Source organism: Crinia signifera, unplaced genomic scaffold (assembly GCF_055691185.1).
Source record: "Crinia signifera unplaced genomic scaffold, ASM5569118v1 HAP2_SCAFFOLD_821, whole genome shotgun sequence".
NCBI classification, from domain to species: domain Eukaryota; kingdom Metazoa; phylum Chordata; class Amphibia; order Anura; family Myobatrachidae; genus Crinia; species Crinia signifera.
This window is the reverse complement of record NW_028142732.1, coordinates 4,799-32,531: the sequence shown is the minus strand read 5'-3', so window position 1 is coordinate 32,531 and position 27,733 is coordinate 4,799. Positions and strand designations below refer to the sequence as shown.

Below are 27,733 nucleotides of genomic sequence, written 5' to 3'. Positions count from 1 at the left end.
ACTACAATTTACAGAAGAACAATCTTTGCTTTTAGTGCCTCCGGATTTTCTAGTCTTGGATTATGTTGTATATTGGCTACCTCTTGATCACCTTCCTCCTACTTTCTGTCCATTTTTGCAACTCTTGGTAAGTATTCCCTTAAGCAACTCATAAGGCATGTTGGAATTTACCAACATGTATGAATTGAAATAACTCAGCCAATAAGTTCAAACCTCAAACCTTCTACATTGTTTGTTTTATTTAAACAATAACTACGCCAATTTGTTACAAACCTTCTAATTGTTCTATTTTATTTGAACAGTGTGTGTGTGTGTGTGTGTGTATATATAGATATATCCATCTATCTATATATAGATAGATATATTTATATACAGTATATGTATATAGATATATATCTATATATATATCTATATACATAGATATATATATAGATATACTATATACTGTATATAGAGAGAGATATATAGATCTCTCTCTCTCTCTCTCTATATATATATATATATATATATACATACATACATACATACATACATACATATAGAAAAAGTAGTCTCCTATAATTTTGAGGTAATGAAACAGCTTGGAGACAAATAACTACTATCTATAAATATATCTATATTTGAACATTATACAGAAAAAAAAAATCAGTTTTTGCTGAAGAATGTAACGTATTTCAGCATCACTAGTTACTGGCATTTCTATAGCTGATTTATTCATTGGAAGGGTGCCCTCCTACCTCAGTCAGTTTGTTTTATCACTCTGTTACCTATTGTAAAGCGCAACGGAATTTGCTGCGCTATATAAGAAAATGTAAATAATAATAATTTTATATATATATATACACACACACACACATTCACATATATAATTCAATTATTTTATAAGACTTTGAATTAAGCGGAAACAGAAGATTCTTTAACATAATTTTCCTTTCTAAACAATGAATTCCTTGCGTCTCTCCCTCCTCCGGATAGTTGCAGAGTTCTAGCATGTGATGTGCGGTCATGAAGGCAGGAGATACAATGATGTGTTGTTTCATTTATGTTTTATTGTATGTAGCCTGTGCTCCCTATCTGAATCATTATATCGACAGCCACTATTATGCAGAATTATTTTTGAATGGATTAGATGTAGCATTCATTTAGTTAAACATTTTTCACCAAAATCTATATACAATATAAATGAAAAAAAGAAATATGTGTACGATTAGTAAAATTTTTTTTACAAAAAATCAACTAGAGCCACTTAGTTACAATGTATAGTGAGCACTACAATCAAAAAAAATCTAGCTAAAAGAATTAAACAAGTAGTGTCCTATAATTTCAAGGTAATAAAACTGAATGGAGATAAATAACTATTGATCTATATTTAAACATTATACAGAAAAAAATACAGGTTGAGTATCCCTTATCCAAAATGCTCGGGACCAAAAGAATTTGGATAATGGATTATTCCGTATTTTGGAATATTTTAATATTTAAATGAGGTATCTGGAGGCATCTTGCATTTGTGTTGTATAAACACAACAAAAACATGAAATACACACAAATAGATTTTATTTGTGCATGAAACAAGGTTTTAAAACATGAAACAAAGTTTGTGAACTATCTCAGGCACTGTCTTTGAATGCCAAGCAATCATTGTCTTGCACATATTTAACGGCAGTACTGCCAGTTACAGATGTCCCCAGTAGGTTTTTTGCAAAAAAAAAAAGTTAATTTGGGAGTCTATGGTTTTCAGAATAATTTGGATAACGGTTATTTGGATATGGGATACCCAACCTGTATCAGTTTTTGCTGAATAATTTAATTTACTAGCTACTGATATTTCTATGTGCTGAATTATTAATTGGAAGGGTGATCTGTTCAATGTGTACTGGTAATATAGTATTTAATACAGGTTGAGCCTCCCATATCCGAAATGCTAGGGACCAGAAGTAATTGAACATTTTAATTTTAACTCCTAGAGTCTGCAGTACACTTACATAGCCAACTCACTGTGTATCAGCTTTGTAACTGAGCCACTAATTCCAGTGGTAGTAAATACAATGTACAGTAGCTGAATGCTCTTTAGTCCCCATTATAGAGTTATGACTCATGCAGTATTTGCATTATTACTGTAGGCCAAATACCTTTCTTTAGTATTTCCATTGAATGCAGTAATCATTTGACACTTATATTTATTTACAGGTTCTTCTATAGCGCAGCAGATTCGGTTGCGCTTTACAATTGTAACTCATATCAATATACCCTACAGTATGTGTCTTCTTTGCAATGTGGTTGTGTGGCACTAGGAAGACTGAGATTATGGGTCAAATGTAATAGGGTGTGAAAATCAGAAAGTGAGAGATTTTAGGAGAGTTTTCCCATTTTTTTTAAGCAGCATTTACACTGAAAATCGAGGTTCATTTTGCCTTGTATCTTATTGCTGATTTAAAGTAATAGAGCAAGTCCAGCTAGTCCTAGCATTGGAAGATTTTGCCATGACCATCTTCTACACATATATAACACACAAATTATATGCAGCACATAAAATTAAGCACACTTAAAAAAGACATAGGCAAGTGGACCTAGTTTCCTAGTGCAGAGGATGGTGGACCTAGTGGACCTAGCAAGATTCCTAGTGCAGAGGATGAAGAAAGCTTCTCTAATATGCTGATTTGCTCATCCTGTCCGTACCGGTGTGTTTATTTATTTTTTAACAGTTTCTTATGTAGCGCAGCATATTCCGTTGCGCTGTGTTCCGAAGGAATCAGTAACTGAATTGACACTTTCTTGTCCATGTAGTTGCAGTTTGTACAGGTTGAGTTTCCCGTATCTGAAAATTATTTGGGATTATATTGGATTTTGGAATATTTGCATATCATAATGACGTAACATTGGGATAGGAGCTAAGCCTAATCACAGATTGCATTTATGTTTCATATGCCCATAGCCTGATACAATATGTATAAAGTTTGTGTACATTGAACCATCCCTATCTCAAATGCAGTTTAAGACTTTTAAATTTCAGTTGTATGTTGTATGTTGACTTTTCAGATATGGGAACTCATCCTGTATTTGTATGTACAAGGAAGAAACAACACAAGCAGTCATTATCATGTAAATGCATCATATTCCCATTCCTCAGCTGTATGGGGGCACCTCAAACAGTTTTCCTGGACTAAATCCATGTACCTACTTACACTGATGAGCCATATCTCTGCACTGTAGTTTCTCCTACCTTTTCTGGAGTAATAAAGACACTACACGTTCTTTAAATACATATGTACCGGTTTTAATAGAAATAACTTCTTTTATAAGTCTGATTCTACTATTGGCTTTTCTGACGTCTCATTTGAATGCAGACATCTGAAGATTTGCCATAATTTCCTGAAGCGTATGAGCCATTATCCTTTCCATCTTTATCCGGATGTTCTGCATCTGAGTCAGGAGACAGAGGATACTAATAAATCACTTAGGATAATTTCTTTATCTGTGTGCACAAGTCACCATGTTTCTTGTGTAAAGGATTTCAAATGACGTGACCCAGTAATAATAGCGACCACCAAACACCAAAGTCTTTTCAATGAGAATCCCCAGAAAGTTAAGCATTAATATGAGCATGGAATGTCTGGAAAATGCATAGAATCTCTGAGATACTATTTCAAACGCACAATTATAATTGGCCTAAGTGATCAGGAATCCACGGTCAAAGTCCTCACAGCTGAGCATAGGCAGCAAACTACGCTCCTCTCAATCTTATTGTCTCTGCGGGTTTGAATTCTGGACAATTTGCCAAACTGGTGAATTATTTTTGTACAATTACAAAGTCTCAAAGGAAAACTCAACATTATTAAGGTTGTTTATTAATAATATTTTAGTATAAAAAATACTTCCATAAATGTATCATCGGTGCCATGATTGTTGGATTTGATATCAGGAAACTGGTGATTACATACTAATTATGCTAAGAATTTCCAGTGATAAAAGATAAGACTTTTCCTCAATTTACGACTGTCGTATAACCCAGGCTCTCTTCTGGAAAAAAAAAGATATGATCTTTTGCTTTGGTTCCTGATAACAATCAAAACTTTCCTGGGAAAGGATTTAATACTGGGCACTTCTGTGACCTGTTGTGCTTTTCTCCATAGCACGCTGTAACTCTAGTGCTTACAGCAAATGGTAGAGATGATAGAGGACCAAGCAGAACAAGATAATTACTATATGTATATATGCAGTACAGATGTCGTAATGGTTAGCAATACTGCCTCACAGCACTGAGGTCATGGGTTCGATTCAAACCATGGCCCTTACTGTGCAGAGTTTGTATATTCTCTCTGTGCTTGTGTGGGTTTCCTCTGGGTACTCTGGTTTCCTCCCACAATCCAAAAATATACTGGTAGATTAATTGGCACCTAACAAAATTAGCCCTAGAATATGTGTGCGTGCGTGTACATGTGGTAGGGAATATAGATTGTAAGCTCTGCTGGGGCAGGGACTGATGTGAATGTTGAACTATACTCTGAAAAGCGCTGCGGAATATGTGTGCGCTATATAAGAAACTGTTAATAAATAAATAAATAAATATGTAACCAAATGGTAGCAGAACCAAACAGAGAATGGAAATCAGTAAGGGATTAAATACAATATGCATTTTAATATGCAAAATTAGGTCAAATTGTACATGTTATTTTATCGTAACAAAGGAGCCCTGGTCTATTATTTTCTGATTATGCCCGAAATATTTATTGCTGAGCCAATAATACTGCAGCTGAGAAATGATCATTTTGCAATAACTTGCTTTGAAATGAGCAGGAATTATTATTCACAGATTCATAAAGAAATCTGTGCCAGTTACCTATTTATTCTGTGCTAGTTATTTGCCTAAGGTTATTTGCTTAAGAAATATTACCCTTTTAGTTATTTAGTATGTCCTGTCCTATGTATAGGAGACTGAGCAGCCAGATTTAGTGTACATTCTAGTATAGGTAGAGTAGCCCACATCAGTTCAGTATATACTGTCTTGGGACAATTGGCGCTGTATGCATAGAAGCCCACTATACGTCATGCAGTCTAAGGAGAACTCAGTAAACAATATTATCTAATTTGACATGGTTATAATGTGAACTATTTTGTGAACTATTTTGGCAAATACCTTTAATAAATATTGAGGAGCTCTATAGGGTCAGATGTATTTTCTGTAGCAAAAATGCAGATGTATAATGCATTAAAAGTAGCATGTGTCAAATTTACGTCAACAAGAAAGTGCAATATACTGTACAAAGTGGTACTGTAGATGTTCAGGCTTATCACAGGTGCATGTATGGTAGTGGTTAATCTAGACCCAGAATAAAAAAAATCCCCAGCATTCTGCAAATAGAACAGCAAAAGAGATTTATATCCTTCATAACAATAGAAATTGCCGAGATCTCAGTTACGTACAACTGGTAAGCCACCAGCCACACCCATGCATTGCCGCTTTGGTGGTCCTACACTACCTGATAATAGAACCTACTTTTCTTAACTTGTTTCTGTAATTCTAAAATGAAAGCCAATTTACCTGGAGGCACCCTAAGATCCTGCAAAATAAAACTCATTGCCAGGAGTAATTAGTGTAGAGATATGGCTTGTCAGTGTTAGCAGCAAATATTGACTTTACATTACCCAATTTGTACAAAAGTATAATCCTATAAGGAAATGTCATAAACAGAACATTTAATAATATCTGAACAGTGTTATTAACCCTTTAATTGCCAACGTTGCTGTGAGCGATATGCCAAATATCTGCTAAAAGTGTCAGCATCGCTCACAGCGACTGTTCTTTTAGTATAAAGAAATACAAATACAGCCAATTCTATTAACAGAAGTTTAGTTAAATATTGCACTCACAAAGAGAACAGTCGCTGTGAGCGACGCTGGCATTTTTAACGGATATTTTGAGGATCTCTTACAGCAACGTTGGCACACAAAAGTTTGCTTGACAATTTTCCCACCTATTTTGACAAATTCCCTAGGCACTCAAAGGGTTAATAAATGTAAAAGTGACATTTACCATGTAAAACATAATTATCTAGACAAATACAAAATAAACACACAAATTAAGTTTTAACCTTAAAAATTAGCTTTCTTCATAGCCACAACTTCATATTATATTTATAGCAGCCACATTTATGATCTATATACTATCAGTGTTAGCATTCAAGGCTAATCAGCCAATCAGAAGTGGCTGCTTGTTGTCATCATACTCATCAATGTGTATTTTGCACCAAAGTTTGCCTTTAAGTGATAAGCCTCCTGCTGGGCACCTATATGTATCTGTGACCAGGTATAAATGATAGCTTCTGACTCTTTGGCTTCCTCCTACGGGAGGGGGCAGGCAAGTGTTCATAATGTTGTAGCCACCGTGGTGCAGTATAGGTGGGAGACATGTTGGGGCTATACAAAGAGGTTATGCCATTGTTGGGGCTATACAAAGAGGTTATGCCATTGTTGGGGCTATACAAAGAGGTTATGCCATTGTAAAGCAGGTGGCATGGGTTTAATGAGGTGATTCAGCACAAATCTTGTCATCAGCTAACTGGACTGACAACTTTACTTGGGAAGTGGCTGGCACCAGGCAGCTGCAGGAGATTAAATGTTCTTCCAGGCAGCCCGGAGCACCACCCAAGATTCAGTAAACCTCCTGGCTAGTAGGCACATATGGCCTAACTTCACATTAATGTGCCCTTACTGTACTTGACCTAAGCTTTTCAACCCTCTCCACTTCTCTAAGTGTCGGAATAGCAAGCACAATCTGAATATGGAAGCAGAATTTTACACAAGAGCAGTGGTGTATCTACTGTATAAAGGGGGGAAGGGTATGCACCTTGCACCCATTTTTTGTTAACACTTCAATACTGCAGAGTGCAAATTTCTCCATGGACATGGAATAATAAATACTGTACTGTGACATTAACCGCCCCACTACCCTCTATCATTTTACAAAGTGCCCTGGAGCATGGTTCATGGGGGAACGATCATCAGGGGATGTCTGAGCATGCAGAAATCAGGCAGATAGGGCCTGGGGTGAAAACTAAGCTCTGCTCCAAACACTTCTGATTTGACTGACTTCTGACGCATGGACCACACAATGCCTTTCGCATGAATTCTGGGAGTTCTGTGAGGTGACTGCGTCAATGAAAGCCCTGCTGGCTGCATCACATCCCAAAAAATATACCAATGGCAAATTGAATGGTGGGAGGAGGTCTTGCTGCAGGCACAATGTGGCATCTGTGTCTGGTGAAGGAACCCATGTAGATCAGCATCCATTTTAAAAAAGGCCGCTGGGCAGATTGTTCTTGTTGACTCTTCGAAAAGGTCTTTGAGATTCCCAAAATTTCCCAATCTCTCCTCTCACCTTGGTCTGTCACAATTTGAATTAATCGTGTACAGCAGGCAGCAATTGTATTCCTGTGATTTAGACTGATCACAAGATGTGTGGTATATTAGGTTAACAATGTCAGCCATCCGGATACCAATCACAAGAACCAGCAGAGTTCCAGTTACATAATTGCACTTTGATACAAGCTACGTGTATACTGTGAAGGAGATTTGGCTTTGCTGTATTGTAAAGACCACCAAAAGAGGTGAAAATCATAATTGCCACCCAAGTGTTTGCTCTTTATTGCTTTGGACAAATCACTTTATCTTGTTGGATGCCAGGCTTCAGGAAACTGATACATTATATTAATTTTTTTATTTTATTTATTAACTTTCCCATATGCACTGTTTAACAAATATAAGAACTAACACAACCGCAATAGCAGGTAGCAGTTGTTACAGTGTAAGTGTTTTTGCTTTATAGGGTCACCTGACAAATACTGTATTATTAACCCCATTTTACAGAGCTTTCGCTTTCTGAGCATTTACTCAACTTCTTTTGCTGAAATCACGTTGTGACAAATTTTCCATTGTCAGCTAATCTCCATCATTACACATTAGAAAATTAGCAATTTAGATGAGGCTGATGCTGATGTTTAAAAAAAAAGGCATGCGTGATCACAGACTGTGCTAATGTGTTTGCCCAGACCTGGAAAGTCTTGTAGGGATTGTGTTAATTGGACACAAGATTAAACAAAAGGGAGCCGGAGATAAAGTAGTTGATGCTATTCAGAAGCCAGAAGAATATTGTTATCCATGGACTAGGACAGTGTAACATTGCAAATGTATTCTGCTGAGATCAAGACATATGTGCAAAATGTATGCATTTTTCAGCATCATGTTAAATTGCATTTTACAGTGGAGCATACTTGCCTACTTTTGAAAACTAGTTTCAGGGAGATTATAGTTGGTAGTAGAATTTTGCACAGCGCCCCATTGAGGGGGCATGTCATGCTCCACTTAAAGGGTGTGTCTAGTACCATATATGGAGAGATTGTGAAGAGATTGTGAGCGTGGCACCTAGAAGCATGGGTGTGTACTGCTACATCTAAGAGGAATCATTTTAAAATGAATTATATCCAAATGTAGATGAGCTCAAATGCAGTTGTTAAAAGATACTACACTTGCTAATGTGCTGGGAAATGGTGCAGATGAATTAATCTGAATTTATCTATCTCTCATTCCTTTTTTCCCCCCAAAATGTAACAGTGTAATGTGGGCTAGGTGAAATGAGGGAGATTGGTAGACCTATGAGGGAGAGAGGGAGATTGCTTTTATTTCAGGGAGTCTCCTGCAAAATGCAGGAGGATAGGCAACTATGCAGTGGGGGCTTGTATATGTGGCATTATGGATGTGCACCCTACTGTTAAAAACAGCATTTTGCATAAATGTACAGCAGGGGCGGGACCAGGATGATGTGATTAAGGGGGTGATTCTGGTTGACTCGGTACGCTGCGATGCTCACACCCACAAATCTCAGGATCCAGCAGTCCCGCTGCATATGCAAGGCTGTCCAGAAACATCTGTATATATGAATTACATACTGTACTACTCATTACACAGTAAATTAATATAGTTTCACCTTAAGTAACAGAATTAGATCTTTTTAGGTTCTAACAGTCAAAATAAGTCATTTTACAGTAGGTATAACTCCCAGATTAGGTCATTTTAGGTCCTGTAGAAAATAAGTATGCTATTCTCTAGTAGATAAAACATAAAAGGAAACAAAAATTGTGAGTGTAATTGAAAAAGATTAGAATAGGTTAGAACCTTGAAAACCCAGTATGACTATTTTTGGCAGGATAGAAGCCTACAATATCTCGGGATTCACCTCACTCCGAAAGCCTCGGACCTAATATTCACCAACTACTTCCCCCTCCTTCTTAAAATGTCCCTGTTGCTATCTGACTGGACGATGCACCATATTGGTGTGTCGTATTGCCTCTTTGAAAAGGATGGTCCACCCCAAATTGCTGTAATTATTCCGATACCTATTCTACTCCTTAAAGCTTTAATTTCTAAATTGAACTCTGCTTTCATAAAATTTATTTGGAGCTATTTTTATATTGTCTCATCCTCCATGAGAATATCTAAGGAAGGCAGGCATCTCCTACCGGCAATTAGCGCAGCGGCCCGAAAAACTATTCTTCGTGAATGGATTTCTCCATCACCTCCAACATTTTCTTTATTTAAATGCAAATTCTTTCACTTGTTCAGGATGGACTGGATTGAAGTCATTCTGGACAAGGAACACAAAATTAATACATTCTTTACAATATGGGAAAGCTATATTGCCACATTTTCGGTGGATATGAGACAACAAATTCACCAAAGCTTACAGAACACATCTTGGTATCTACTACGCCTAGTAGCTAATGACCCTCCCATCACATTTGATAACAACCTAATTTAACTATTTACAGATTAGGCTGCAGGGTGGGGGTGGGGTGGGGGGGTCATGAGCATAGGCGTACGCACATTGAGTGTTAAGGGTGCACAGGCACCCCCTAATTCTTTGCACACCCTTATGAACATTTTCCTGCCACTGGCAATGACAGCAATACCTTTTACCAAATACTTTTGCTTTTTGATCTGTATTACATTAAAAGAAGCGCCCATCAATCAATTATGTGTGTTTTGCATTGTTACTATACTAGACCATTTGTCGTACCACTACATACCTGTTTCATCCATATATGTTTTTGACATTATTTGCATGTATTGTTACACAAGTAATTAGAAGATTAAAACTGATATATGTAGGCAGGAGATTATGGTGTGGCTGAGATACGTTTTATATTGTAGTGCGTGCCAATATAAATAGATGATGGTAGGCACATCTGATTGGTGGTATTAGACACACCCAATGGGCGGTGTTAGACACACCCAATAGGTGGTCCTAGACACACCCCTTTGACGGTGCACCCCCTAATAAAATGTGCTGCGCATGCCTATGGTCATGAGATGAGAGTGAGACACACTTTAGTTTCAATTATTTATTAACGTATTTGTCTTTATTTTTGTGAAATATTTTATTGTAATATCTTGTTTAATATGTTTCTACCATGGACACAGGTTGCTATTGTACAACAATGGATCCTATCTTAATCGTCACTCATATTTTATATCGTTCATTATCTCGAATACTCAATTCGTTATTGTTAAACTTATGGATGACATACCACAATATTAAGGTTAAAAACTAAATCATATCTATGTATGCATCTTTGACATCAGTTTTGTTTAACTGAAAATGACAACACTGTACAACCTGCATACCTACAGTATAAGCTGTATTTTATTGTATAACATACAGTGCCTTAATAAAAAAAAATTGAAAAAAAAATATGTTTGGAAAGGAAAAAACCTTGGCTGGCTTGTTCTACAATGTCACTCCCTAAAACTGAAGGAGATCTGTTGTTCCCGGATTTATGTCTTTACCACTTAGAGTGTATCCTCTCCCCTCTTAGTGGTTGGATTGTAGACAGTAACTCCAAACCATGGGTCAGCTGGAAATGGGTTTAGATTCACCTCTCCCATTAGCTGATGTCCTTTGGCTCTCGGAACCAGAGGATCATCGTCTACTAGCTCAATTGGTGGTGGTCCATTCTGGATGGAATGCATAGCTGGAACTAGTTTCTAAAATAGATAATGCTCAACTTCCATCCACTAATCTGGTCGATAGCAGGTTTAGAGTCCCTGATCCCTTATTTGAATTTGGGTATCTGGTGGTCTGGTTTCACTTGGAGAAGCAACCATTGATGGCCATCTCCTACCATTTAGACAACTTCAATCCCATTTCTCCCTGCCACATAGGGACTTCTGTACATTTTTACAAATCAGCCATTGGCTATATAGTGTAACACAACCCCCTTATAAAAATGTGGCAATCCCAAATTACCCGTGAAATTTATAACATAGAGTTGGCAGAAAAGGGAGAATTAGTAAGTGATGTAATTCCAATGCAGGCCTCTATTCTCCCCAGAAATTAGATTCCTTAGTAAAGTGGGAATCAGATCTCTCCTACTTGATATCAGATGAAGACTGGAAGGGGTGTCCCATACATGCTTTTATATATCTAAATGTATACTCATATTGAGCATTTTTATAAATTGCTCCATCGTGTATATCGTACCCGTGCCAGGCTTCATTCTATCTGGCCGTCTCACTCAAATGCATGCTGGCGTAATTGTGGTGGCCTTGGTACATTGTATCATATTTTCTGGTCCTGCCCTGTCCTCGCCCCCCTTTGGACAGCAGTTTTCACCCTCCTATCTGATGTCCTAGGCTACCGTGTACTTCCTCTACCTAAACTTGCACTATTACATATTTATTTCAGTGCTCTCTCCCTGGGTGATCGGTGTGTGATGGGCCATACATTAATATTGACCAGGTTATTGGTAGCACAACAGTGACGCGCCTCCCAAATCCCCATCCTGGCAGCAGTTGAATATGCGGTTCAATCCCATTATGAATACGAAACTGCGGGCCTACTCTTCTCCGGTAGTCCGCCCAGTCATGCCTTCCATTGGTTTCCGTGGTGCGTGTATAGTTCCCTCCATCCACTGAGATAGGCTCCTTGTATAGCTGTCCTATTGTATTTTCCCTGTTGCTAGCATTTTTATTTATTTTTTATTTTAGGAGCCTTCCTGTTGTATGTATGTGTTGTATGTGAATATTTTTGTAGGAATATTCCTATATAAATGTTCTGTTGTTTTATTTTGTATTACCTTTTTGTCTCACGACAATATATTGTAATCCTGCGATTATATCCTTTTTCCCCTTTTTGTCTGTATCCCTTCTCCCTATTTGTGTTCTATAAAACGTTATAGAGAGATAAAGTGGTGAAGTTGCCAAAACAATAGGCATAGACAATGGGCAAGATGTACTAAGCTTAAAAAGTGATAAAATGGAGAGTGATAAACCACCAACCAATCAGCTTCTGTCATTTTTTAAACACAGTTTGTAACATTGCATTTAGGAGCTGATTGTGTGGTGTTTTATCACCAATTTTATCACTTTTCAAGCTTAGTACATCTTGCCCTGTGACAGATAATGATGGCTTGAAGATGATAGGTTTCTTTGGGTAATTCTCAAGTTTATCGCCTTCTGAGTCTTGATGCATCTCCTGAGAGTTCCAACCTGTGGCAATTATTTTCCTCCACTCCTACTAACTGTTATGGTTGCTTAAGGCTCTGTGCTCAGCCCTCTGGTTTTCTCACTATACAGTAGTGTACATCCTCCTCTTTTGGGGAACTAATTTGCTCATTCCACCTCTAGTTTAGTATTATTGTTCTGTACTTACTTGTGTTACACTATATGTCTCTCTCCAAATACTTATATTAACACTACCTAAAATGAAAAATTTCCATTCAGAGCATATAATCTTTCCTCCTCCAAGTGTCACCTTAGATAAATCTCTTTCCTAGTGAACCTCACCACAATTTCTGCACAATCATCTGGTTTCACTCATGCTCATACCTGAATCCACACTCTCATTTATTCCACACATACTCAAAATATGTACAGTGTACGCCGAACGCGGGTGTCAAAAATTTAGGACATAGCTTTGTGGGAAAGTGGCATTCACATTACACCACATAGTATTGCCACTTGTAGACATTGTGCCAGGTATAAACTGGGTTATGAGGTGTGATGTGAAAGCAACAAACTGAATAACCACGGTCGAACAATCTGGCATTTCAACTTCCCATTACACATTATGCCACACATGTAATGCCCACTACACATTATGCCACTCACGTAATGCCCATTACATATTATGCCCCCAGATATGTCCCTTACACATAATTCCCCTAGTAGTGCCTCTTAAACATTGCCCACATTAGTGCCCCTTACAGCATTCCCATATTAGTGCCATATAAGAGGAGAGAGCACACCACCATGGCACTGTGTGGTGTGCGCTCAGCTCCTATGCTGCTGAGCGGCTCATACCATCGTGAGCTGATAGGCTGGTGGGCAGGAGCCATATTTCAAATATCCCTCAGCGCTGGTTTGAGCCGCTCAACAGCACTCTACGCTGAAGCCTGATCAGGCCCTGGCCCCCTCCCTGTAGTATTAACAGCACAAGCCTCAGACCAGATCCACAGACCGCAACAGAGATCAGACCGTTCCCCCCCACTGCCGCTGCGCAATATCCCCATGTCTGTGCACCCCCACTCATCATGCCGCCAACTTTAAAAAAAAACTGATAGATGCAGATGGCAAAGGGCCCCATGAACTGGCTTGAGCCTTTGTGCACTGCACCATCTGCACCGCCAGTAGTTCCTCCCCTGCATAAAGGGTCTAATTCAGCTTGATCGCAGGGCAAATTTGTTCTCAAAATGGACAAACCCGTGTGCACTGCAGATGGATCAGATGTAACATATTTAGAAAGAGTAAAGCAGTGTACACACGGTGTCTCTCATTTTTTATTTGGGATCAAATTGTACAGTGCAGTGCACACATTTGCAGTGTTTCTGTCACCTGTACAATGATAACAGTGTGAGAGCTGGTCAATCAGATTAGTAATGATTTACTCTGATTGCCTGCACATCTCTAGATTTAACCCCCAGCACCCCAAAGGGCAGTAATAAGATGTGAAAAATCAACATAACAGAAGGTAATTCAGAGATCACAGTTACGTATATTTTGCAAAAAATATGATAAGCCTCCAGGCCTAAGCAAGGATTCTCTGATACCGGAGGTCCCTATACTGCATGATAACAGCACCCATTCTGGGCCATATAATTGTCTACTGTAAAGCTCTAGGATAAAAGCACTTAGCAATATATCTAAGTTGAGAGCCACCCTATCAGAAGTTACCCCAAAATCTTCCATGTGGCACTACAGGAACCAGCATGTCCTCCAAATGCAGGTCCAATCAAATATACAATGATGACAGGCGCTGGACCTGGTGTATGCGCAGTAATGATGTCTGTACTGCGCATGCGGCCAGCAACTATGGGCTGCTTCGGCAACAGCCCATAGAAGTGGTCTCGGCGCCTGTATAATACAGATGACAGGCCCCAGGACTGATGCATACGTAGTAACAAAGTAGGTACCTGCACATACCCCTGTGCTGTAGAAGCCAAAGAGGCACCTCCGTAGGGAGGGAACACCTCCCAATGGGACTGCCTTGGGCGACTGACAGGTCAGACTTCCAATAGGAAGTCACTGCCACTCACAGTGAAGCCAGTGCAGTCTCACAGTTTATTAATCACCTTCTAGACCTAGGATGGTCCCTCACAGCCTGTGAGGGACCATCCTAGGTCAGAAGGATGGAAGCCATAAAAGGTCAGAAGGAGCTCAGGACATGTAGTCTCATAAGGTAATTTTTCTGGTGCTGAGTGGTGTGTGGCACACAACACTCATCGCTAGCAAAATTACCTTATTAGACTCCACACTTTTTTATGTACTTATTGAAAAGGTGATGGGGTGAGAAAATAATTCTGTGAGGTGATTAATAAACTGTAGGTTCTGTGAGAAGGGTGCCCTATTGTTGCTTGTTGCAAAGGGGCCCCCATAACAGTTCATTTATTTAGCGGTTCACCTGTTGACACATGAACTCATGAACTCCTCACTGTCTAGTGGCGCCATAACCCTTTGCACATAATCTAACACAGTGTCCCCTTGGAATAACTTTCTATATGACTGTACATGTTCCCAGACCTGTTTATATTGTTTATTGTTTATACTGTATGCTGTTTACTTGTTACCCACCTGGCTGCTGCACAGCAAACCGAAAACAAATTCCTAGTATACGCAAGTATACCTGGCCAATAAAGTTGATTCTGATTTATTTACAGTTTATTTTATAGCGCAGCTATATATCTGTTGTGCTTTACAATTGGAAACAACAGTGTTAAAACAAACTGGGTAGTAACAGACTGATATAGAGGTAGGAGGGCCCTGCTCGCAAGCTTACACTCTATAGCAGCCGTGGGAAACCTCTGGCCCGCAGGCCTTATACGGCCCCCATAGCCGGTCTGTGTGGCCCGCCCACCCGCCCGGCGGCTTTGCAGGGAGTCAAGTGCAGGGGAAATCTTACGAGAGCTACCGACCTCTCACGAGATTTCCCCTGTACATGACTCGTAAGTTGATTTTATTTATTTTTTCAAATATGGCCCCTGAAGCACTTTCCCACATTACAAATGACCCTTGGCCCCAAAAACATTCCCCACCCGTGCTCTATAGGGACAATAGGAGGTATACAAAAGATTATGAATCTATAGCATTACAGAACCAATGGGTATGGTATCACTTACTGACAGTCAGGATTCTGAAGGTCCTGTCTAAAGGTGCCCATACACTAGTAAGATTTATCTCACTAGTAACATTTATCTTCAGATCTGGCTGGTTGGAACAAAAACATGGTTATGGATGAGTGACAGTTTGTCAGTTTTCCAGCATTTCCAAACAAATGGTCAACTGTCATTTGCTCTCATCCATAACAATGTTTTTGTTCCAACCAGCCAGATCTGAAGATAAATTTGCATGTGTATGGCCACCTTTAGACATCAGAATCCTGATTGCCAGGAGCCTGAGAGAGGGGCAGGCGCATTGAAGCCCCTTGCTTGGTCGCTGCGCTTGCCACCTATTCTATTTTCCCTCTATGGGGGTCATAGACCTCCACGAGGGAGAATAGCCTGTGTAAGTCGGGATGCCGACTATCGAACTACTGACCATCAGGATTTCGATGTCGGAGAAACAACTGTCGATGACTCATCCGGCACCCATCCCACCAGAGTACAAGACAGCCCAGATGGGATGAAATTAGATATAAATGTTAATGGAGACTATTGACTACAATAGCACATGACTGGGGTAGCGAATTCAGACCACAATGAGCAGGTCTGAATCGTCACCATAGGCATCCAGTGGAAGGACTGATAGAGCGGATTGGCAGAAGTTGAAAGTCTAGCCAGGAAGATCAGCCTCGCAGCTGCAATCAAAATGGATTGTAGTGGTGAGAGTCTTTACTTAGGAAGACCGGTAAGGAGGCTATTGCAATAATCAATATGTGATATAATGAGTGCATGGATTAAAGTTTTTGTAGTGTCTTGTGTAATTATGGATGAATTTTGGATATGTTTTTAAGATGCCTGTAACATGATTTAGAGACAGATTGAATGTGAGGAATAATGGACAGTTCAGAGTCAAGGATGACCCCTAGACAGTGAGCTTGTGCTGTAGGGTTGATTGTTGTGTTTTCAACAGTGATAGAGATATCAGGTTGGTAACTAATCTTGGCTGGTGGGAATATAATGAATTCTGATTTGGAAATTCTGATGTCAACCAGGATGAAATGGCAGAAAGGCATTCAGAGACACGGAGCAATACTGATGGTGACAATTCAGGGGAGGATAGATAGGCTTCAGTATCATCAGCATTCAGATAATACTGAAATCTGAAAGAGTTGATTAGTTTGCTGAGGTATAGATTGAGAAAAGCAGAGAACCTAAGACTGAGCCTTGTGGTACTCCAACGGACAGAGGTAGAAAGGCGAAGGTAGAATTAGAGAAGCAAACACTGAAAGAGGGATTAGATAGGTAGGATGAGAACCAAGAAAGAGCTGTATTCTGAAGACCTAGGGACTGTAGTGTTTGTATGAGAAGAGAGTGGTAAGCAGTGTCAAAGGAAGAGGGGAGATCTAGAAGAATAAGAATTTGGAAATGGCTTCTTGATTAGCAGTGGCCAGATAATTCACTACTTAAGTCAGTGCTGTCTCTGTGGAGTTTTGAGAGCAAAAGCCTGACTGAAGCGGGTCCAATAAGTTGTAGGAGTTAAGAAAGTGTGTGAGGCGAGTGTAGGCAAGTCTCTCAAGTAGCGTGGGGAGGCATGGGAGCTGAGAGATGCTGAAGGGTCTCAAAAATGTACATCCACCATTGCCCCTCATTTCTTGCAACCACTGCTCACTATCTCCTACAAGACTTCTCCTGTGCTGCATTCCCTTCTACACCCAATCAGACTTTCCCACAGATTTCAAATCTTTAAACAGTATCTGACAACCAATCTGTTATTATAGGTTAGATTATTCCCACCAATACCACATGCACTAATGTTCATTCACAAGAGTCAGACTCTCCACTCTGAGCCAGACTACGGAGGTAATTCAGACTTGATCGCCAGGATGCAAATTTTAGGATCCCAGTGATTAATCAGCTGCTGACCTACCAGAGTGAAACCTGCCCATGTGTTTGGCTGTGAATTTTCAGCTGTGCAAATATATGCTATTTGCATCCACTTACCATCGAATGGACCCCCCCACACTTGTGCAGCGGCTGAGTAGCCTGTGAATTACCCTGAGCTGAAATATGGCAGATCGGGGCCAGCGCTGACATAAGATGACCTCCCATTACATGCTGGGGTCCACCTGTGTTTTCCCCAGACACTGGGAAAATGGCCTGGTGCCTCCCCCAAATGCCAGCCATCTGTCAATCATCCTGTGTATGGCCAGCATTACATAGACAATGCTGGCTTTTGTCACAGGGACACTTCAAGCATGCAGAATACGATCCGTGAGCATGTGCATTCGTTCAATAATAGCTGGGGCTGCGAATTCGCAGACCAGTGTATGGGTCTAAATTAGGCCCCATGTCCTCTTACAATTACAAAGTAGCTATATCATTAACATTTCCTTTGCACTACTACACTCTGGTCCTGAGCTTCTTTCTTCAGCTGCGCTTGCCAGTAACGACTTCTCTTCTTTCTTCTGCCGGACTTCTTCTGTGGCCAGCCTTTTCCTCTTCTTTTCTTTAGAATGTCTTCTTTCCTCCCACACCGCAGCTGGACTCTTTTCTTCTTTTTATTTTAATCTAATGCTGGTGTATTGGCAGCCAATCAGTGGCTGCTGTGTGGGCCATGAATGGCTGCTATTCCACAAGCCATAATTGGCTTGTAGTCAGTGCCAAATTCATAATGCTGCCAGTATGCAAGCTGTGACAGGTGCCAAATTTAAACAGATGCCAAAGCCACTGACTCTTGACCATTGTAGGAACAGACAAACTAGATGTAATTCAGATATGGTTGGAGTAGCTTTGTCCATCGCAAAGTACTGATTATCGGTACTTTGGATGATAATAACGATTAAGGTAAAAGATTAAAACACAGAAATAATACTCCAAGAACATACCATGAATGACAAATGTTACTGCAAATAAACATGCAGATAAATGTATAGACTAAATGGATTTATTAAGTTCCAACAAGGGCCTTCTTCCGTTGGTTAATGTTTTGCTAATTCAAAATATCTGTAAAGATAATTACAAATGTGTCTATATCTGTGTGGAGTATTGGCTGCTGGTAGAAGACCAAATTACGATTGTACCCCTCTGTAGACAGTTGGACGTTTAGAAATCCACCTAGCAAAAGAAATTGTAGAAATCACAACCAAGTAATGTTTGTGTATGTGGAGTCTAGAACAAGGATATTTGGTGGCTTCAAAGCTTCCAATCCCTATAACACTGCCCAATTGTGGATTAAGGGATATTGGTATTTACATTACAGTCCCCACCACCACCTCAGATTCACTCCATACCAGGTGTGACTGGCTTTAGAGCTAATAGGATTATGATAATGTTGACTGGTCACTAGCCTCAATGTTTTTCCACATGTTCTTTATCCTTTTTTGTCCTGTGGTATCAGAGGTTGCCTCTTCAAACTAATCCCCTTAGTATCCTGTTTGGTCCTAAATTACTACATAGGAATACAGCCTGTAGCTTTTCCCAACCTAAATACATTTGGTTTGAAGAGGTCACATGAAGTACTTGGAATAGTATTTAAATGGAAACTCACACGAAAAAGTAGAATTATGCAAGTCTGTAATGGCAGTTTCCGCGTCTTTCAACATCCTGTTTATGAAAAGCTCCATAGAAATGGTTACCAAGTAACCTCAAAAATACGCGGTGTTCGTGTTTTAATTTTAAGCCTCTTCATAATTAATTTGTCTTTGGAATGTGCTTTCAGACAAGAGTTTGACACAACTGAAAGCGTTGATTCGAGACTAGAAAGTTTTAATCTGTACTTCATCCAATGTAGGGCTACACAACGCCAAGTCTTGTGGCCCTGTGACAAGCCACATTGTATGAGAAAGACTAATTATAAGCGCAGCAATCAAAATTACCAATCTGGTGATTGCCACATCAGTATATTCTTCATAAACATTTATTTTTAAAATAACTTAAATTTCCTGTTGATTTTTGATAAATGAAGACTTGGTCTTCCTTATATGCATCACAATAAGGTTTACTTTCCCATCATGAGCAATTACGGCAATTAGCCGTTTTCTCTGAGCCAGTAGTATTGAGTTTTCCCATCAATAATTTCTCATTGCTGCATTAAAATTTCTGGATCTGTGCGTTGTGTAACCAGTAGTGTTGTACAGTACAACCCAGGAAACCGTCAAAAATATAACATGAATGTATAATATAATAATATTAATGAGTGTAATAAACATCTATTCGCCAACTGTCACAAATTTTTAGTAATTGTCCCAGGATATACTGTAACTTAAATTTGAAAATGTTGTAACTGCAAATGTTCTATATTTTCAATATGGATCACCTACCTGTATAGTACATTACTTTTTTTTTTCTGTACATTTTCTGTCCATGCAAAACTTGTGATACAGTAAGTAAAACCCAGACATTATATAAGTGAGGCCAAATACAAGATAAACAAGCAGGAATGTATAGAATAGCAAAGTCATGCACAATCTAGAACATGGGTGGCCCAACCGATCCTCGAGATTTACCAGCGGTCCACATTTTCCTACAGCTGTAGTCATTACGAACTGTTACATTTTCAAACTTGCTGCATTCACTATAGATCCACAGGTTGCCTGAGAAACATGAACTGTTGGTAGATCTTGAGGATAGGTTTGGCCAACCCTGAACTAAACATAGGTGACATTGCTTCTTATACTATATATATATATATATATATATATATATATATATATATATATATATATATATATATATAAGCAAAATAAGCAGGCACTCCGCAGTGAAAGAGGGTTTATTTTCCCAGGAGGTGCCCTCCAGAGTACAATGCAAACCAGTAAGATATAGGATGGATGCGGCGGCACTCACAGGACATATGATGAACAACTCAAACCACTCAGGGGTTCTTAGTTCGATGTTTCAGAGAGGTAGACTTTGATCCATAATTTATAATTGTATACAATAAGTTCTTGATAAAAGTCTACCCGACTGGAACGTCAAACTAAGAACACCTGAGTTTTTCATCATATGTCCTGTGAATGCTGCCGCATCCATCATATATATATATATATATATATATATATATATATATATATATATATATATATATATATAGGAGTAGGCAAAGAAGCAGACAGCGGCACTCTGGGAATTTTCAAAAACGTATATTAGTGCAAAAATAGCATACCAACGTTTCGGGGCATAAGGTACCCCTTTGTCAAGGTGAACAGTGCAGTAACGCTTCTTTGACTACTCCTGCACAACTGTTCCGGAAGGCACCTGGGTCCCTGACCAGCTGGGGGAGCGCCAGGTCAACACACACCTTGCTCTATATATATATATATATATATATATATATATATATATATAGACAAAGTAACGGGCGGCACTCGGAGACTTTCAGAATACGTGAAACCGTGAAGCTTTTAATCTACGTTTTGGAGCTCGTGGCTCCTTCGTCAGGATAACAAGCCAAGTGAATCAAAAGTGTATTTAAACATAACTTACCGGCATGTCTCCTCCCCTCCGCGCTCCCGCACGTCCTCCGTCGCCGGAACATTCCCCTGACCACTTCCGTATTCCTCACTGGCTTCCGGCGGGTGCAGGAGGTTCCTGGCTTCTTTGGTTGCTGGGGTAACGCGGCGCCGTCAGAGCCTGCACTACAGCAATACAAATACATAACAAGAATGTTAAAACCGTGCAATTTAAATGCATTGATACATTTAAGACATGAAAGCTTCATTTTGGAAGCGTGCTGCGTGACAAATGTGTAAAACTGTGACCAACAATTTAAGACCATGTGTCAACACATGGATATGAATATGTGCTAATTTCAAAGAAAACGAAAAAATGGAAAAAATTAGAAAAGAATAGCAACCGTTAGCTGCTATCATTAAAAAAGAGCATCTTCTCCCTGGTTGTGATGGGGAATGTTTGCTCTTGCTGGCATTTCTACCTGGTTAAACTATTGTATCACTCGTGCCGACTGCACCTGTGTCGACCACCTTCAGCAGATATTTATCATTTCAATTAAACTGTATTCTTTTACACCTGCTGGTATCTAAGTATGCTTAGCAGCAGCAGACAAGATATCATCATCCGCGGAGCGGACAAGGGTGGCTCAATCGTGATACAAGACACAGAGGAGTACATCAAGGAGTGCAATTGATTACTGGGGGACTCTGAGACATATTCAGCTACAAAAAGACCACACAGTGGCATACCAACGGGAATTATGACACGTCCTTGATGAAGCACTAAAGGGACAAATTATTTCACAGCAGGTGTTCAATAAATTATATAATGAGCATCCAGTTGTCCCCATATTCTATAGCATTCTGAAAATTCACAAGGACAGTCAACATCCACCAGGGCGTCCCATTGTGTCAGCGAGGGACTCGCTTTGTGAAAACATAGCAGTGTTTCTTGATGCTTATTTGCAACCCTGCATACAGGCTATACCCACATATCTCAGGGACTCCGGTGCCCTATTACAAAAATTTGACCAGTTAGGGATGATACCAGAGGAAACCATCATGGCCACCATTGACGTTACGAGCCTGTATACCTGCATCCCGCATGGGGCAGGCCTACAGGCCATACGCAGGCTTATCACAGGTAATGCAAGGTACCTGGGCCCAGAGGTGGATTTCTTTATGTGTCTTTTGGAATTTGTAATGTCTCACAATTATTTTCTGTTCATGGGTAAATTTTACCGTCAAGCTGTGGGGTGTGCAATGGGGTCCACCGTGGCTCCATCATTCGCCAACGCCTTCATGTGGGAGGTGGAGGGCGATTTGTGGTTGACCAATGCAGTGGCCAAACCCCATGTGTCACTGTACTATAGATACATTGACAACCTCATCCTGTTTTGGACAGGTGGTTTAGAGGTGCTAGAAGAGGGACTAGTGAGCAACCAGTGGCGCGCCATTTCACGACAAAAAAACATAGCATGGCCACACTTCAATACAAGATCATTGATCATGTACCAGAAAATATGAGAGGGGGCAACAGGGCAAGAAAACTGTTGCAGTTAGAGTCCAGATGGATCTACAAGCTTAGTATTATCCATCCACGAGGACTCAATGACTCATTAGGGCTCATTCACTTTGTATAAAATCATACATGCAGCGGGCCATTCTATAACATAGATGGGCTAGTAATAGTAAAAAGCATACTTAGATACCAGCAGGTGTAAAAGTACAGTTTAATTGAAATGATAAATATCTGCTGAAGGTGGTCGACACAGGTGCAGTCGGCACGAGTGATACAATAGTTTAACCAGGTAGAAACGCCAGCAAGAGCAAACATTCCCCATCACAACCAGGGAGAAGATGCTCTTTATTAATGATAGCAGCTAACGGTTGCTATTCTTTTCTAACTTTTTTCCATTTTTTTCATTTTCTTTGAAATTAGCACATATTCATATCCATGTGTTGACACATGGTCTTAAATTGTTGGTCACAGTTTTAAACATTTGTCACGCAGCACGCTTCCCAAAGGAAGCTTTCATGTCTTAAATGTATCAATGCATTTAAATTGCACGGTTTTAACATTCTTGTTATGTATTTGTATTGCTGTAGTGCAGGCTCTGACGGCGCCCCGTTACCCCAGCAACCAAAGAAGCCAGGGACCTCCTGCACCCGCCGGAAGCCAGTGAGGAATACGGAAGTGGTCAGGGTAGAGTTCCAGCGACGGAGGACGTGTGGGAGCGCGGCGGGGAGGAGACATGCCGGTAAGTTATGTTTAAATACACTTTTGATTCACTTGGCTTGTTATCCTGACGAAGGAGCCACGAGCTCCGAAACGTAGATTAAAAGCTTCACTGTTTCAGGTATTCTGAAAGTCTCCGAGTGCCGCCCGTTACTTTGTCTATATCTGCAAGGAGGTGCTACCTTCCCGGGAAGGCAACGGGCAGGAAACCCCCATGGTGGGGGTATTAGGAGTGCTGGACTGCACAAGTAATATATATATATATATACACACATACATACATACACACACACACACAAATACACACATTGTATATCTGAGAATCAGAATCAGCATTATTGGCCAGGTATACTTGCATATACTAGGAATTTGTTTTCGGTTTGCTGTGCAGCAGCCAGGTGGGTAAAAAGTAAACAGTATACAGTATAAACATTAAACAATATAAACAGGTGGGGGAACAAGTACAGTCATACAGAAAGTTATTCCAAGGGGACACAGTGTTAGATTATATGAAACGTTTATGGCGTGACTAGACAGTGAGGTGTTCACGAGTTCACGTGTCAACAGGTGAACCACTTGAGGGAAGAAACTTTTTAGGCTTTTGGTGGACTGGTGGGAATGGCCCTGTAGCATCTTCCTGAAGGCCGCAGGTTAAACAAGCCATAGCCAGGATGTAGTTGGTTCTTGACTATCCTCGTTGCCCGCTTTTACTGGACAGGTACAGGTCCTGGACAGAGCGAAGGTCCGTCCCGTAGATCTTCTCCACAGTTCTGACTACCTTTTGGAGTCTGCATTTGTCTCTCTCACTGGCAGAGCCGTACCAGACCAGTACCAAGGAGCACAGTACAGTACAGACTGCACAATCACGGAGTATAAGATGAGCAGAAGCTTCTGTGAGATGTTGAACTTCCTCAGTTGCCTCTGCTGCACTTTTCCAACAATAGTATCAGTGTTGGGTCCCCATTTAAGGTCCCTGGAGATTGTGGTTCCTAGGAACTTGAAAGAGTCCATTGGCGACACCACACTGTCAGCAACTGCTAGCGGAGGTACACCAACAGACTTCTTCCTAAAGTCCACTACCATCTCGACGGTTTTGAATGGGTTGAGCTCTAAATGGTTGTTGCTGCACCACTGGGCCAATCGGTCCACTTCTTGTCTGTAAGCCGATTCGTCCCCATCCTTGATGATGCCAATGCAGTAATAGAGAATTCATTTTCACTTTTTTTTAACCAGAATTCTTCACATTGGATTTTTATTTCAAACAGTCCGCTTATACATACCTCCCAACTGTCCTGATTACAGCAGAACAGTCCCAGTAACTGGACAGTGACCCCCAGTCCCAACCGTGGGTCGCAGTGTCTCTCGAGCAGGGGGCAGTTGCGGGACCCTGTGATTACTGATGCTCTGCAGTGCAGCTGGTGATCATGGAATAGATGATGTGCGCATGCGCATGGCATCTATCAGTGCAGAGAGAGAAACCAAGGGCTTCCCACAGAGTGCTGGGTATGCCCCCCGAAATGACAACAGAGTGGGTCATATTGCAAGGCACCACTCCACAACTCAAAGCCTCCCTAATACTAATGGCCCTGCTTCCTTTTCACTCACTGCCTTTCTGACAGTGTCATTTGATTTCTCTGTTCTACAGATTGGGTTCCACTCCTGATTCTATGGACTGTTTAAACCTTAATGGTATGTTTCTAGTAAATACTTTTTATACAATGAAAGTAATAGTTATCTAATGTAAACATTTTGAATCATTATGGAGTGTCCCCTTGCTTAAGAAATATATTTAGAAATATGTGTCCAAACACTGAAATGGTCTATGCTATTACTTATGACTTCTTCCGTTCTTCTTACCTGACAAGTATTGTTACACATTGATAACTAGATGTTTGCAATAAATAAATATTTTGCTGGATGAAACTGAGGAGTGTTTATGTTTTTTTTTTTTTTTTTTACTTTTTTGACTATTATTTGACTGAATGGATACCCACAAATATTTCTGTTGTGATGTGTGGTGTGCAGTTATCCTTTATTTGGACTGTGCTGACACACATACATATATATATATATATATATATATATATATATATATATATATATATATAAAATCACACTAAATATGACAAGCAAAAGAAGAATTCCTGGCATGTCCTGTCTGAATTGTAAAGCTGGAGTTTGTTTCTTTCAATTAATGGCTTGCTCTGTCTCTTGCAGGTCAGTGAACAATTTTCTGATGACCGGCCCCAAGGTAAGAGACATTCCTTTGATCTGCATGTAGACTTAGTATAATGATTTCTGGCTTGTGTGAGATCTCATTTGTAATCTGCAGCAGCGTTATGGTCATGTATTGTAACTACTCTAACACTCTTATAGATTTAATATGTATTTCAATCAGGGCCGGTGCAAGGCACCGGAGCGCCCCAGGCGAGTCTATTTCTAATGGACTGCAGGGACCCCCGCTGCCTCCGCCGCCAGCTTTAAATACACAGCGCCGCAGGACAGGTACCCGGGTGGCACGGGGGGGGGGGGGGCAAAATGCCGCCCTCCAGTGGCCGGCGCCCTAGGCAAATGCCTAGATTTGCCTAGTGGTGGCGCCGGCCCTGATTTCAATTTTTATAGAAAATGTCCTCTTGGGCTAGATCACGGGTAGGCAACATATGTATAATGAATCAAAAAGGAAAACTTATTCTATTCCAAGATTGTTTTTATATATATGTTTTTTCTTTCTCTCTTTTTTTTGGTACTTGTGTATTATCTGGGCGCCCGATATATTGCATCGCATGCCACTAATTAAGGCATACGATGCGATGGCACCTGATTTCAGGGGTTTTGAAACCCGTCTGTACAATTTTAATATCGCATTGCATGGCATGCGATGCGATGCGATCATGCCCAATTTGGGCTTATTCCCATGTTAAATGCCCCCCCAGACCCGATTTTTAATTGTATACCCACCCTGATGGGTAATGAGTATGTTAAATGCCCCCCCTTTATTAATGCCACCCCACTATCAAAGCCAACCTGAAGCGTGGTGAGCGCAGCAAGGCCGCGAGGGGCGGCGCTACGCGTCCTCCGACCTTTTCATACCCCCACTATCCACGTCGGCATGGAGATGACTTCATATAGTGTGGCGAGCGCAGCGAGCCACCGAGCCCCAAGCGTGGCAAGCACAGCGAGCCCCGCAAGGGGACACGGAATATAGGTGAAGTAATCCGCGTTCGCTCGCCACGCTTCGGGCTCGGTGGCTCCCCACACTATATAAAATCAACTCCATGCCAACGTGGATAGTGGGGGCATGAAAAGGTCGGAGATCGCGTACCACCGCCCCTCGCGGGGTCGCTATGCTCGCCACGCTTCAGGGTTGGCATTGATAGTGGGGTGGCGTCAACAATGGGGGGCCATTTAACATAGTCATTACCCATCAGGGTGGGTGTACAATAAAAAAAAATCGGGTCTGGGGGGGCATTTCACATAGAAATCAGGCATCTGGGTGCCTGTACAATGAAAAATCGGGTCCAATCGATTTTTGGTTGTACAATGCCTTACGAGTAAAAAATCGGGCACCCAGATAATACACATTTTTTATTATTTCTATTAGTGAAAATGTAAAACTCCAAGATCAAATTTTTACTTTTTTTCTTGGTATCAGTATTAAATAAGGCCGCCCATCTGGTCCAGAGCTGATATTTCATTATATATTGTCTCTGCATTATGTTGTAATACATAAACAAAGTATAATGTTTTCAAAAGAAAAAGCACTTGCCACCATGTAGGAGGATTGTCCTTGTGAGCCTTATGTAGAGATGTACACCAGATGTTTACACTCTTCTATGTTTGTAGATCTGGCTATGCACAGAAGCCACACTGCTCAGATCTCAGGCTGCGTGAAGTTTGCAGTTCCCTAAAAACGCAGTATTATTGACTTGCTGCTGACCAGGGCTTCATCAACTAATAGGCTGATCAGGCTTTAATCTGAGGCGCTGGGTCCTGTGGGGCACAGCAATGGCACAATAGATGCTGCGGCTGTACTGGAAGCTGTTGCAGGAGGGAAGGCGAGTCTCTTCAGATTCCATGTGGATGGCATGCAATCTGCAAAAATAGCCTCCCAAAAATGGTTGCCAATTTCGAGGCGATAGACTAGTAGGATCTGTAGTATATGTCAAGGGAAGGCAGCACACCCAGTAAATAAACTGTAAATAAATAAATCTATGTATAAAAGTTTTACAAGACATCATTTCCTGCTTCACTTTTCTGATAGGCTTATCTCATCTACTCAAGCAGTGTGGCGGCTGGAGCACAGAGTGGTATTGAGGAGTGTAAGTACCAGTTTGCCTGGGATCGGTGGAACTGTCCTGAGAGAACACTGCAACTCTCCAGCCATAGTGGACTGC

The 27,733-nt window shown here is 40.5% G+C and overlaps 1 long non-coding RNA gene across 1 annotated transcript; it reads left to right on the top strand.

Annotated features, from left to right (window-relative positions):
* On the top strand, nucleotides 1–27,733 carry LOC146056574 (uncharacterized). The gene is made up of 3 exons (XR_014469354.1): nucleotides 1–127; nucleotides 25,557–25,590; nucleotides 27,601–27,733. It is a non-coding gene; the product is annotated as an uncharacterized LOC146056574 (long non-coding RNA).